Genomic DNA, 14,688 nt, shown 5'->3' with positions numbered 1-14,688 from the left:
GGGGGCGCAGGGCAGCGGGCGGCCCCTCGGCTGGCCCGGCCTCTGGAGCCCCAGCTGCGCCCTGCCACCTCCGGCCGCCGCACGCACCAGGCTCGCCTGCTCCCTCGGAGTAAGTAGACCCACTCCGCGGCTCCGTCGGGGGGCCCTGCCGGGTCTGCCAGCCCTAGTGGGGGACAGAGCATGCTTGTGACTATTCGGACAGTAGGTGTTGGAGTACCAGTGGGAGGGGATGTGTCTGAGCCAATGTGTTAGCATGTGGAACTTTCTAGCTTGTATCCCAGGGTATGAATATGGGCGAGAAAGTATGTCAGTGTGTGTGTGAACTTACACGACCGTGGGCCTGGAGTGTGGCCACGGGTGGCATGTGTGTCTATATGCAGCCCTGTGTAGACCCTGTCTGTTTTCCTGTACATTCGTGTGAGGGGTGGGAAGGCTCCAGGTGGGCTGAGCGAGTGGACGTGTGGATGGATGGATGTGTGTGAGTGAGGTGATGAGGGCAGAAAGAGGATACAGTGTGTTGTCTGGGGGTGCCTGGGTGGCTCAGTCCGTTGAGTGTTCGAATCTTGATCTCAGCTCAAGTCTTGATCTCAGGGTCCTGAGTTCAAGCCTGGCATTGGACTCCCTGCTGGGCAAGCACCCTGCTTTAAAAAAAAAAAAAAAGGAGTGTTATTTGAACTCAGATTTTCTAAGGTGACTTGACTTGTCCCCAGCTGGGGTGTCTTCTCTATAGGTCATTTGGCGGCTTTGGTTTCTCATGACCGTAAGCAGGGCAGGAGCTCAGAGCCTTTGCCCAACCCTGGAATAGATGGGGCCTCTGAGGGATCCCAGCGGGCTGGCCAGGGTGAGAGATGGCTTGGGGAACCCACTGTAATGCCAGAAGAGTCAGGAGGACAGTGAGAGGGGGTGCACAGACCACACAGTCATGCCCACCCACAAACACTCACAGGGCACCCACACGCTCACAACTGCGCATGTGTACACACATTCCTGCCCACACACGCCGCTGCGTGCCAGTCTTGCGTGCACTTCCACTCAGGACATCCATGCAAACACTCACATACTTTCATCATGCACACTTGCAGACAGTGTCATGTACGCAACAGACACCTACATGTGTAGAATGTGCATAGGTACACATACGCCTCCCCTCGCCCCCCACCGCGCCTTGATACACTTTCCGCTTCCCGACACCCTTTTTGGGTCTGCTTTAGCTCACACAATGAGTCCAAGAAATGAGCTATGGTCAGGAATATCTTAAGTCAGAGGCTTTGGCTGTGGGTTCAGGGGAGATGGTAACACAGTGCCTTTGTGGATTTCTCATTTGATCTAGAACCAATTTTGCCCGTGGAGCCTGGGGCTTAAGGGTCTAGACCTTGAAGCAGCTCTTACCCTCTTAACAAATGAAAAGGCCAGGCTTGCAGGCTGAGGCAGAGCTCTGTACCAGTGATTTGCTCCAGGCTCTAATTCGCACTTTGGCTTCCCCCTGCTGTAGAAAAGCCCCAGGAACTTTTGTGGCCTGGGGCCAGGGCGGGGACAGAGGGTTGAGTTGAGCTGATTCTTTATCTTTGGCTTTAATAAATCCTATTTTGAGTTTCCGTCTCAGGCTAGGCTGGAAGAGCCACTAGCTTTGGCTTAGCTCCTCTCCCTTTCTCCAGTGATTATCTCTTTCCTTGACAGAATCTTGTCCTCCCTTCTTCCTTTCCCTGGGGATCTCAGGAGACACACTAAACGGTGCTTGGAGAAGTAGGTGATCCAAAATATCAGGTTGTTGTTATTATTATTGTTATCATGGCTTCTAGATCTCTCCCATCCTGATCATTCTCCTCTGGACAGGCTTCAGTGAGGTGCCCTGACTTGGGGGTTCTTCAGCAGGGAGGTTAGAAAGGTGACATTGACTTTCTCTTCTTACTCAGTGTTTATGGTTTGGTCCAAGGAGTGCCTAAACTCTCATCCTAAAGTCTCCTAATATGCAGGGGAGAGATGATTTTCAGCCATTTCCTAAGCAGGGTGCGGGGATCTACCCTCCCCTGCCTGACCTTTGGGGCTGGTTAAATAACAGCAGGCTGTGGGCAGCCGGGTAGCCCTCTTGCAGAGTGAAGGGGGTGGTGGGGAGGAAGTCTGCATACCTTCCCCAGCCTTCACCTTTGTGGGAGCTGCAGCCACCGTAAGACCCTGGAAAATACTGGAAAACTGGAGGACTCATGGCAACTCAGTCCTGGTTGTTTCCTTCCCCACCCCCCACCCCCTACCCCTTAAATGCTTATATCTGTCAATCAGAACCTACAGCAACAGTGAGGAATCACAGAGAATCAGGGTAACCCCCATACATTAACATAGTTTCAGTTCAAGGAAGAGAAATCAGACAACAGCATAATGGCAATAATGATATGTGTAATTATGGTAACAAAAACATATTTATTGAATCTTTAGTATATGCTTTATCTCATTTGCTTTTCACAACAGCTTTCTTGGGTTAATAGTCCCATTTTTTTTTTTTTCCTGATAAGGAAATTGAAGCTTACAGTGCTCAAGAGATTTCTACTGGTCTGTGTAATTCCGGAGCTCATGACATAACCTGTGTGTTTCTCTTCTTACTCTGGCTGCTAGGAAGCTCTTAGTCCATCATATTGCTCCATCATATAACACATAGTCATTGTGTTAACTGGAACCCTGGCTTTACTTTTAATTTCTGCTTTAACAACTGTATAGTATACATTTCTTTGTAAATGTAAACTCCCGCATCTTTTGTTATACTCAGGATAAATAAATGAAAAACTAGCATTAAGTATTTTATTTGTCTGTGAGGATGGGAAGCATGTTGCATAGATTTGTCGGGGAGGACATCTCCAATTTCAAATATTTCACTTGGTTTTAAAGCCGTGTCTCGGTTTTTGGCTTCTGTCTCTTTGGACTTGGATTCATGACCCTGTCTTGGGGCTTTTCTTCCTAGCAGCTCTGGGAGATAATGTCCATCTCTGTGCTGGCTCAGACAGTGGGAATTGTTGAGAATGAATTGGGCTATTGATAAACGCCCCCGCTCCGACGGCCTCCGCTGCTAGGGCCTCCCTGTCTCAAAAGCCCAAGTGTCTGTCTAGATGCCCAAAGGAGTTTGACCCCTGCCCTAAGCCTGGCCCTGGCCCCATGGCCACCCCTTCTTCATGTGACCCTGCCTAGGCTCAGGGCTCTGCTGGGAGGTCTGTGTCTCTTGGACTTGAGCTCTGTCTCCCCCAGTGTGGACCACATGGTCTCTGATCAGGATGGCTTTTCTGGAACCAGAGCTCAGGATGAGGAGTCTGGACTCTTGAATGGGGAGGGACATACAAGGGGACTTTCCTGCCCCCTTTCCTGGGCCTGTGAGGCAATGGACAAATGCTCACTTTTTTCTCCTTCCCAATGAGGGGGCCTTAAGTCTGCCCAGTGGTTAGGGAGTCCTTTGTCACCTCTTATCTGTAAGAGATGTGGGTCATCAGGGGCCTCTGCATGCAGGGCAGGGCTCTAGCTGCACTGCAAGTTGGTGAGACTTCTAACTAATTGACTCCAAGACTGATAATTTTATCCTGCCCAGCGCTCCTAACGTTGGGCAAGTGCAGCAGTGGGAGGCAGTGTCTAGCATTAGAGAATGACTGGAAGGAAGGACGCTAATGGTGGCCTCTCAGGCATAGTTTTGGGATTCTGCTTCTCAGGAAGCCTTAACTCACACCTCCCCTTCAGCCCCACCCCCCTCCCCCTACCGGTGGCTGTTAACCACATTTAAGGTTAATCCTCCCTTAAGCATTTGGTTACAAAGTAGGAGGGAGGAGTCATTGGCCCGAGGCCCCGGAAATACCTGGTTCTGGGTGGTGTTGCCGGTGGGCTGGCGCTGGTGAGAGGCTTGTTCCGTCCCGGTTAAATGTCCTCTCCGAAAGGTAAGGCTAAGATTTGATTGTGTCTCTACTGAGGATTCGGGGTGTGCCCTGAACTTTAAGCTCAACTAAGTGAGAACAGGTTTAAAATCCAGGAAGAGTGCGTCGGGCCTGGCAGTTGCGGGAGTCACTCACAGTTACTCCCATTTATTCAGTACCTGCCAAAGGCCAGCCCTGTGTTGGGTTCTTTGCATCTTTTGTTTCATGGAATCTCTGGAACCACCCTGTGAGACCCTGAAGCACAGCGAGGTTAAGTAAGAGTTGGCCATGACTCCATTCCAGGTCTGCCTGACTCAGAGTCACTAGTGAATGTCTGCCCGTGACCCCTCCTGTTCAAAAGCTTCGAAAACAGGAAAACTATCCATTTGGGCCACCTGGGGAAGGGCTAAGGCTCTGACTTCCCTGACTCCAGGGCTTGAACATCATCAGCATCATTGGCCTTTCCAGCCTCAGATGGAGCCTGCTGCTCTGTGGGATGCAGGGGTGGTGTGGGGAGGTCTCTTGCATCTGGCAGGGATCACCTCCACTTGCTTGGGGAAAGCAGGACTGGCCTCACTTCTCCCCTGGACCCATCTCTGTCCTGGAAATGGAGCCTCCACCCAGACTCTGTGATCCAGCCAGCTCAGTCTCCCTCCCCCAGCTCCTGGGTTCCCTCCACGCCAAGCTCTGGGGGGAGTCCAGGATTCTCTGAGGCTGTCTCTGGGCAGACCAGACCCTATTCGGCATGATGCAGTATCTGTAGGCATCAGCAGTTTGGCTGGGTAACTGCGTAGTGTTCATTCTCTGCTGGAGAAATGGAGGTTTTGTCTTACAACCCAAATATTCTGGGTTTGGAAACCATGCAAAGTGCAGCCTGTGGTTTGGTTGTGTGTGGGCTGCATCGTGGGCCGGTGTGTGGTGCTGGTTTAGAGGACAGAATGATGGACTCAGACCGCCTCCCTGCCTCTAATAGAGTGGCAGAACAGGGCTGCGCGTACTGGCGAGGTGCAGGGAAAAGAGCATGGGCTTTGCAGTCAGACAGATCTTACTTGGAACCTCAGTCTCTTAGTCTATAAAGTGGGGTTTTTCCTAATTATATGGTGTTGCTAGAACTAGAAGGCTTATTGAAGTGTACTATCTGACATAGAATAGGGGAAGCATAAATTGCATATCCTTCCTTCTTATCCCACTCACCTTCTGGGAAAGAACACTGGACTGATTGGCAACAGATCTGGACTCCAGCTCCAGCTCAGCCTCTTAGTACACTGGGTTATCTTACTTTCTCTGGGCCTTACTTTCCTTGTGTGTAAAATAGTGGAACTAATTTCCCTCTCTCTGTAGTTTTTGAGGCTAAATGAAGGCAAGGGGATCTCTTGGAAGATGCAGAAAGGTCAGTTACTATTGTTAATTTATTCATGCCTCAAATATTAATTGAGACCCAGTGGTGTCCCAGAACCTGTGCAAGGCACTGGAACTGTGTGAGTGGGCGTGTCCTGGTCTCCCAGCTGCAATCAGACCTTGTGGCTCGTGAACAATGAGTGACAGGCCTCTCCCTGGGACAGGATTACCGCAGGTACTGGAAGAATTGGTGCTTGAGAAGAGGAAGTGTTATCTCTTACTGGGACATTCAGAGAGGCCCTTCCTGGAGGTGAAAACTCTTGGTCTGGATCTCAAAAGATAACAGGAAGTTTCTAGCAGGATAAGAGGAGGGCATTCTTGGCTGAGAGCCAGCACATGCTAGGCACAGAAGCATGGTCTCAAGTGGTAAGCGTGGGGAACTCCCAGCAGTTAGTGTGACTGGAGTGTGTCGTATGGGCCATCGATAGTGATGAGAAATGAGGTGGGAGGCATTACAAAGGGCTACTGAATGATGTCAGGCCGTGAAGGCTGCGTTGAGGTGTTTGGATTTTATCATGCCAGCGATGGGCAGCCATTAAGCACTTTAAGCAGTGAGCAGGGGAGGGTCATGGTTGGGTGTGGGCTCACTCATTCATTCAACAAACATAAAAAACCCCAATTTGTATATCACTTTTAATTTTGATATCATATCAAATTAAGGGAAGATTGCAAGACTGGTGAAAAAAAATCCCTCTTTCTCCAAATCCATTTGGTCATTTACAGGATGCTTCATTTACTTTATTGCTTTCATTCTGTCTCTCTTTAATAATATAAAAATTATTTTTATTATTTGTGTATATTTTAGTTGCCTGTAACTTATTGTTTATTTATGATTATACTTGTTTTATGTGTATGTATGAATACATATAAAATATTAATATTCCTGATCAATTTAAGAGGAAGTTAGAGGTTGATACCTCTTCACCCCAAGATACTTCCATGTGTATTTCCTAAAAGAAAAGATAGTCGCCTACCACAGTAGACTTTCTGTGTCTTGCCCCACTCAGGATGCAGTCCACAAACTGCATTTCGTTGTCACATGTCCTTGGTCTCCTTAAATCCAGAGCAATTCCTCTGCTCTGTTGTCCTGACTTTTATGTTTTTGAAGAGTACAGGCCAGTTATTACGCCGAATATCCCTCCAATTGGGCTGATCTGATGGCAGCGCTTGGTTAGAGTACGCATTTTGGGCAGAAACAGGGCATTTGGGCAAAAACACTGCTGCCAGGAGGCTATCCTCTTCGCCAGCCCAGGATGTGGGGACTGTCCCAGTGCTGATGATGGAAGCCTTCATCACTTGCTTACGGTGATGTTTGCCAGTCTCTCCAGTGTGAAATTACTGTGTCCCCCTTTGTAATTAATAAGTAATTTGTGGAGACATACTTTGGGATTATGTAAATATCCTGTTCCTCGTCAAACTTTTACCCACTAATTTTATCATCACTGACACTTTTGAATGTGTACTTTCTTCTCTGTTTATTAGTTGGCATTCTACCATTGGCAAGACCTTTCCTTTCTCCTTTTCTCTCTCTTTCCCTCCCTCCCTCCCTTCTTTCATCACTATGAACTTAAGAATTTTTTAATTTATTCAGAGGGTTCTAACAAATTAATGTATTTTATGTTGATATTCACATTGCCCTGGATTTGATCAGTGGGAGGCTCTTCAAACTGACTCCTGTTTCTTTGTGCCTCTTCTCCATGATTCTCTGTGTGCTTGCTTACTAACTGCTGTCACAAGATGTTCTAGGCTCATTTTATTTTTTCTTGTTCTAGCCCTGGAATCAGCCATTTCTCTAAGAACCCCTGGATCCTTTAGTGGAGAATGGTATTTAGAAACCAAGTTCTGGGGCAACACCTGTGCCTTGCTTTTGGTGTATCATTGGTTCTATTCCCTCTGAGCACATGGAACTAAGACATACACATATGTGTACTACTTATTTCTGTAATAAAAGCACAACAAATTATTTTATGTTTTTAGAAAGAAAAAAAAACCCAAGTGACTTAAATAGAGAGTAATAAGGTAAGGGTACTTTAGATTGGGTGGTCAGAGAGGGCCTCTTTGAGGAGGTGCTATTTAATGAGAGCCTAGAGATTGTTTTAATTATCCAGGAAATAATTACGAGGACCTTAATTCAGATAGGATGGAGAGGAGGTAGAATCAGGTGGCTGGTCAAATGTAGAAAGTGTGGGAGATGGGTGCCTGGGTGGCTCAGTTGGTTGAATGGTTGAATGGCTGACTTCACCTCAGGTGATGATTTTGTGGTCTGTGAGTTTGAGCCCCACGTAGGGCTCTGCTGACAGCTCAGAGCCTGGAGCCTGCTTCAGATTCTATGTCTCCCTGTCACTCTGACCCTCCCCTGTTCATGCTTTACCTCTGTCTCTGTCTCTCTCTCTCAAAAACAAATAAACATTAAAAAATATTTTTAGAAAGGGAGGAAGACAAAAAAGTCAAAGGGGCTCCCAAACTCCACATGTCCAAAACAGAACTTCTGGGTTCTTCCCCTGCACTTCATTCCTGTGTGGTCCTTCAGGCACGTCAGATCTCTTTGAACAGCTGCCACACATGTCGCAGAGTGCTGGCAGTCATCCTCAGCACCTCTGTCCCAGACCCCATGTCCAATCTAGCACCAAGTCTGGTTGCTGTTCTCTTGTAAATATTTCTCAGATTCGTCACTTCTGTCCATCTCCACTAGAATCACTCTGGTTCAAGGCACATTTTCATCTTTCTGGAGTACCACAGGAGCCTCCCAACTGGTCTAGCTGTATCCATGCTCTCTCCAATTTGATCTCCACACGGCAGCCAGAGTGCCTTTCAAAACACAACTTGTTCATGTCATTTTCCTCCCTAAAAATACTTCCATTGCTTCCTATTGATCTTCAGTAAATCCTACAAGGTCCTGTTTGTCCAACCCTACTACCATCTCCTACAACCTCCTACCTAGCACCGCTCCTGCTCCCTGCTGCCTCACTGGCCCCGTCTTGGTTCCTGGGGCTTGTCAGACTCCCTCCTGCCACTGGTCTTTGCATTCGCTGTTCCCCTGCTTTGAACGCTCTTCATTCACCTCTTCGTATACTCAGTCCCGGCTTATCCCTCAGTTCTCTGCTCAGTCATCACTTCCATGGCCTCCATAACTAGGTCAAATCTATTTTAAAAGGGTTTAAAACACCACTTACCTCCTTCAAAAGTTTATCATGGTTGCAACTTTACATTTATTTACAATTATTACATGACAAGTAACGCCTCTTTTCCCCATTTGATGATGAGCTCTGTGAGGGCCATGTTTCATTTTGCTCATTGCTTTATCCTAGCACTTACTATGTTACTGACACATGCCACAGATATTTGTTGGATGCATGAATGAATGAGTGAGTGGAGTTTTATCAGCTGAGCCACCAGATAGATGGTGGTGCCATTCAGTAGAATAAAAGTTCTAAGGAAGAAGTAGATTTTGGGAGGAAGATAATAATTCATTTTAGGGCATATGGCATTTGAGGTGGGGGCCTATCAGCTTCCCCACCCCCCAAGATCCTACCATCTTCTGGGCAAACAAATTAGACTGTTATTCAGCAACATTGGGGGACTGGTGATAGATGGCATCTAATTCCTAGACGATTCCAAGGAGCTCCATGAAGGAGGGAGCTAAGTCAGAAGGCATCCCTGAGCTGTGGTTTCTCCATCTCTGGTTTGTGGAAGATACAGGAGGTCTGAGGGGCCTCCAGGTGGTTCTGACCTGGCTCCATGGCTGCAAAACTTTTATAAAGGATCTTTACAAACGAATGAAGGATCTTGGGAGCTTGAGAGTTATTTGCATGATACATCCCATGGGTCAGGAGCTAACACTCTCTTCCCCACCCCTAAGACTGCAGTAGGCTTAGGTCTACAAGAGAATTCAGACAGCATGTCTCACTAAGCCCAGCAAGCCATCATTGCAACAAGGCCATTAGCACGAGGACAGACAGCCTATTCAGTCACTGTGGCTCACTCACCCTCGCTTTTCTCACTCACTCATTCAATGATTTATTTTGTCTCCATTCAGCCACTTATACCGCCCCCCACCCCCCATCCCTCCTTCTAACACCTACTTGCCCGACCACAAACAAGAATTTATGTTGGATTTATAGCAGGACTCAAGGCTGGTGAATCATCGACATCCCCTCTTCTTCATCCTTCTTTTACATGGTCCTCACAGCCCAGGAGCTCAGATGAAGAGACCATCAGGGTGGGGAGGTGTCACTGTTTGAGGGTCTTGTGTGATGACAGGGTGCTATGGGGAAGAAAGGGAGACCAGAAGGGCAAGGGAGTCCCAAGGGTGGGAGAGAGTTTATACATCTATATAGGGTCAAGAGATTCTGAAAAGTAGATATTTAACCAGAGGTCAGGAGGAAGTGAAAGGGCAAGCTATATGAATATTTGGGCGAAGAGCAATCAAAGGCAAAAGTCATGACATACGCTTGAGGAAGAGCATGAAGGTCAAGGTGCCTGGAGTGAAATAAAAGTCAGAGGAGTTGAGGTCAGTTCAATAATTTGGGCCAGACCATGAAGGCCCTTGTAGTTATGTGAAGAACTTTGGCTTTGAATCTGGGTAACCTGGGTGGACATTTGAAGGTTTTGAGCCCAGAAATGGCAAGCTCTGGCTCTTGTGATCAAAGATAGTTGAAAGTATGCAGGAAGTATGTTAGGGGCCTATTATAGTAAGGCAGGTGAAAGCTGGTGGTGGCCGGGACCAAGGTCCACTTATTTATTTCTCCATCTGTTTCACTTTTTATTGTACCAATGTTACATGGCCTATGTCTGAGGCTTTTCATTACGGTTCATCCATTCCTTTGTCCCTCCATGATCTGTCCAGCTATCTTCAGTACAAGTGAAGTCTTTACAAATCTTTACTTGTCTTTAAAGTCTTTACCTGCCACATGTAGAGCATTATGCTAGATGTTGGTTCATATGGGCATATTCTTCTGGGACTTGGGCCCTAGCCAGGGAGGCTAGATGGCATCCAGAGGAGATCATCAGTCAGTTAGAAAACCAGGTTGACCCTGGCAAGCCCAGAATGAATGGTGTCAACACTTCAGTATTCTGGGTGCCCTGTGATCTGGGGAGTCCAAGTTTACTTCCAGGAGGAGGCCACATTTATGCTTAATCTTGATGTGTGGGGCAGCAAATCAGCTTTACTTATTTTTTTTTTTACTCTTTATTATTTATCTTTGAAAGAGAGAAAGACAGACAGAGTGCACGTGGGGGAGAGGCAGAGTGAGAAGGAGACACAGAATCTGAAGCAGTCTCCAGGTCCAAGCCATCAGCACAGAGCCCGACGTGGAGCTCAAACTCACAAACCTCGAGATCATGTCCTGAGCTGAAGTCGAATGCTTAACTGACTGAGCCACCCAGGCGCCCCAACAGCAAGTCAGTTCTGAAGAATAGCAGGGAGTGTGCCTTGAAGCTTGAACATAAAGGGCGTACTGGGAAGTATAGGGTAGTAATGTCAAAAGCTGGGGGTGGGTTGGAGACAGGGTCTGGGGAATGATGAGTGCCAGGCTAAGGAGTTCAGGCTTGAGTTAAGAGATCCTGGGGGTGGGGTGCCTGGGTGGCTCAGTCAATTAAGCCTCCAACTTCGGCTCAGGTCAAATCTCATGTTCGTGGGTTCGAGCCCTGCCTAGCCTGGAGCCTACTTCTGGTTCTCGGGCTCTGTGCTGACAGCTAACTCAGAGCCTGGAGCCTGCTTCCGGTTCTGTGTCTCCTTCTCTCTCTGCCCCTCCCCCCTCATGCTCTGTCTCTCTCTGTATCAAAAATAAATAAAACATTAAAAAAATTTTTTTTAAGTTAAAAAAAAAAGATGCTGGGGAGACATGACAGGCTTTCAAGGAGGTGTTATGGGAGCTATGTGTTAAGATAATGGAATCTGATGATCAGAGTGACAAAGGAAGGCTGGAGGCTAGGACCCAGCAAGAAAACAATTACAATTACAATTGTGCAAGCCTTCTTAGCCTAGTGACCCACAGGGTTCCTGAGGTTGGGAACACTGTTGGGGTGGCCCCCAGATACACGGTGGGCAGGGAAGCAATGATGTGGGGGCTCTAATGACCAACACTAGCAGCAGGTTATATGAGCGGCCGTTACTGGGACAAACTCCAGATGTCTCCTGCAACCGGAAGTCACCTTTGAGCAAAGAACAAAGAACAGCCTGAATTCTGGGCAGAGCAATCTCGAGAAGAGTTTGGGTCTGGCCTCTGGCCATGAATGACTCTTGTAGAAGCTTCTGGGCAGGGGATCATTGGATTATAGAAACCTTAGGTTCTGAGTAGAAGCTCATCTAATTCACCCCTCTACTCTTACAGTTGGACAATTGGAAGCCCAGAAGGGGCATAACATGTTCAAGACCATGTAGAACACACATGGCAAGAGAAAGTTCAAGCATCTTATTTGAACTCCTCTTGGAAGAATTACTAGATTGAATTATACATTTATATATCTCTTTCAGTGGAAGAGGAAATTCTAAGAAAAAGAAAATTGTTTTATTCATTTACTTCTCTATCATTCTCTATCATTTAGCTGGGGCCTGATACAGAGCAGATGCTGGCCCAGCCCTGTGACCACACTGTCTCCCCTCTTGACCCAGACCAAAGAAGGTGTTAGAGTGGTCTCAGAGTGGGCCACATGTGGGTTCAGGAAGAGCTGCCTGCAGATGGGGGTAGAGCCTGACTCTGGATTTCTCCTATAATCATCTGGCCTGGACTGTGACCAACCATTTCTACCTCACTCATGCTCAGAGCTCTTGGCAAAGGCTCACTGGGGCCCATGGATATGAGTGAATAAAGGGGGCAGCTGCCATGAAAATGACTGCTAAGAAGGTGAGGAGACAGACGTGTGATGGGCTGAGGTATCCTGTGCCTGAGGCCACTGCAAGTCACAAAGTCCCTGTGCAGCTGGAGATAGAAAGCCTCTCATAGGTGGTCTTGCAGCCCCTCCATAGATGCCTTGGATGCATATTTGGGGCTTAAGTCCAGTGCTTGGTGTGGCCTGAGGGTAGGTCCCCTGGGGACCTCACTAGATCCACTTATTTCCTCCTCTGTTGTCCCAAAGAGCTGAAGGCCACTTCTTTTAGGGCATGTCCTGTTCTCGCCTCACTGCATGAAGAAGATTGTGACTTAATGGCAGAATTACAGATGGGATTGTCTTTTAACACACCTTCCTCCCCACATTCAGGATCCTGATGGGGAGGGCTGAACTGGAGACAGTTTCCTGAAGAGTCACAGGGATTTGGGCCTCAGCTCCCGCTAGCCCGGGCCCTGTGGTCTGTGTCAGTACTGTCCTGGCAATTGGTTCATAAGCTCCTGGTCAACACGTTCTGTTTGTCTTGTGCTGGGAAGTTGGCAGACGGATTTCCACACGGAGGAGAGTGATGATTTATACTTGTGAGAAAACTGAACTTACAGGCATGGAAAATAAGTGTCCCCCAATTCAGCATCTCTTAGTGAGAACCCTGGAGAAGAAGGCTGTGGTTTTCATCAGGTGCTAGGTCATTACACTGTCTCTCCAAAGGAGCGTCATGGACCAGAATGGACCAGCATGGCTTCATGGACGAGTATCATGAGACAGAGGGAAGAAAGAACTTGGGTTCTAGTCTGGGTTCAGCCACAAATTTACTCTGTGATTTGGATAAGTTATTTACCACCCCAGGGCCTTGGTTTCCCTTCGCATTAGCTGCAGGGTTGGAAAAGACAATTCCCAAAGGACCGGTCCTCCTATTATATTCCAGGTTTCTTGCTTACATTATGTTAACAGTTAATCCCAACTTTGAGATTTCTATCTTGGCCTAGGGCTCATTTTTCACTTTGCCTGAAATTTCACTGTTATAGATTCACTCCTTTGGGTCATTGAAGAGACTCTTATTTCCATAGGCAGTGTTGCCTAGGAAATCTCTCTTACTTTTATGATTTCATGTAGAGACCAAAAGCAGTGTCAACTCCATTATTTTATTTCAGTCTTTATAACAACTGTACCAGATTATCAGAGATTTATTATTATCTCCAGTTTGCATAGGAGAAAAGAGGCTCAGACAGGTTAGTAACCTGACAAAGTTCATAAATTTAGTTACTGGCAAAGCTGAGAGGAGGCTGTTGGTTTCTTGTCCACTGGTCTATTTTTTCTGTGCCACCTTTTGGATTTGGCAAGGGGTTCTCTGGACTGTATGAGGTGGGGGTTGTGGTTTTTATCATGTGCAGTATATCAGGGTGAGAGTGTCAGCCCCCACATACCGTGCCATGTAAGGTGAAAGCGTCCCCAGCTGGGGCAGCCCCAGGCACAGTGCTGGGGGGCTGCACTGGCCCCCCCACACCTGGACATGCGTAGGTTGGCCAGGGCAGAAAGCAGGTCCTCTATGGCTGTCATACCGGATCCTGATCTGCCGTCTGTCAAAGACTGTGTTAGCAGGGTGCTGGGTATCTGGCCAAACTTAGGTCTTCTTGTTTTCTCTTATCCCCCCAGCTTTACTGAGATATAATTGACATGTTATATTGTGTACCTTTAAGGTATACAATGTAATGATTTGATCAACATATTTATTGTGAAAAATTTACCACTATAAGGCGAGTTAACACGTTCATCACCTCACAGTTACCTTTTTTGTAAATGGGTGAGAATATTGAAGATCAATTCTCTGCAGCTTTCAAATATACAACATAGTATTTTTTTTAATGTTTATTTATTTATTTATTTTGAGAGAAAGCATGCGAGCAGGGGAGGGGCGGAGAGAGAGGGAACTAAGCAGGCTCTGAGCTGATCAATGCGGAGCTTGATCTCACGATCAGGTGAGAGCCTGATCTGAGCCAAAATCAAGAGTTGGATGCTAAACTGACTGAGCCACCCAGATGCCCCAACAATATAGTGTTGTTAACTATAGACCCCCTCCGTGTTGTATGCTAGATCCCTAGGACTTACCCTTCTGACATTTGTAACTTTTGGCCAGAATCTCCTCATTCCCCCAACCCCGAGCCCCAGGGAGTCGCCATTCTGCTCTCTATTTCTACGAATTCAGCACTTTTAGATTCTACATATAAGTGAGGTCATATAGTGTTTGTCTTTCTCTGCCTGCCACATTTCACTTAGCATAGGCTCTCAAGATTCATCCACATTGTTGCAGAAGGCAGGATTTCCTTTTTTTGGTTGAATAAAATAATATGGTGCATTGCATGTGTGTGTGTTTATTTTTGAGAGATAGAGAGAGAGCGAGCAGGGGAGGGTCAGAGAGAGAAGGAGACACAGAATCCAAAGCAGGCTCCAGGCTCTGAGCTGTCAGCACAGTGCCCGACACGGTCATGAACACACAAACTGTGAGGTCATGACCTGAGCCAAAGCTGGACTGACGCTTAACGGACTGAGCCAATCAGGCGCTCCTATGTATACAAGTATATAA

General features: G+C 47.2%; 1 protein-coding gene across 3 annotated transcripts in view; it reads left to right on the top strand.

Annotated features, from left to right (window-relative positions):
• Positions 1 to 14,688, top strand: part of INSC (INSC spindle orientation adaptor protein) — a 127,672-nt gene that overhangs the window by 5,850 nt on the left and 107,134 nt on the right. Inside the window, exon 1 of one of the 3 annotated variants that reach the window (XM_029957246.1) lies at positions 75 to 109. The exons of the other annotated variants lie outside the window; for them this stretch is intronic. The gene's annotated coding sequence lies outside the window, so the exon portion shown is untranslated. Of the gene's footprint in view, positions 1 to 74; positions 110 to 14,688 lie in introns of those variants that run through there. 3 annotated transcript variants of the gene reach the window in all.

The sequence above is a fragment of the Suricata suricatta genome, chromosome 11 (assembly GCF_006229205.1).
Source record: "Suricata suricatta isolate VVHF042 chromosome 11, meerkat_22Aug2017_6uvM2_HiC, whole genome shotgun sequence".
Lineage (NCBI taxonomy): Eukaryota > Metazoa > Chordata > Mammalia > Carnivora > Herpestidae > Suricata > Suricata suricatta.
Note: the sequence above shows the minus strand (reverse complement) of the source record. Positions and strands in the feature narration are given on the sequence as shown.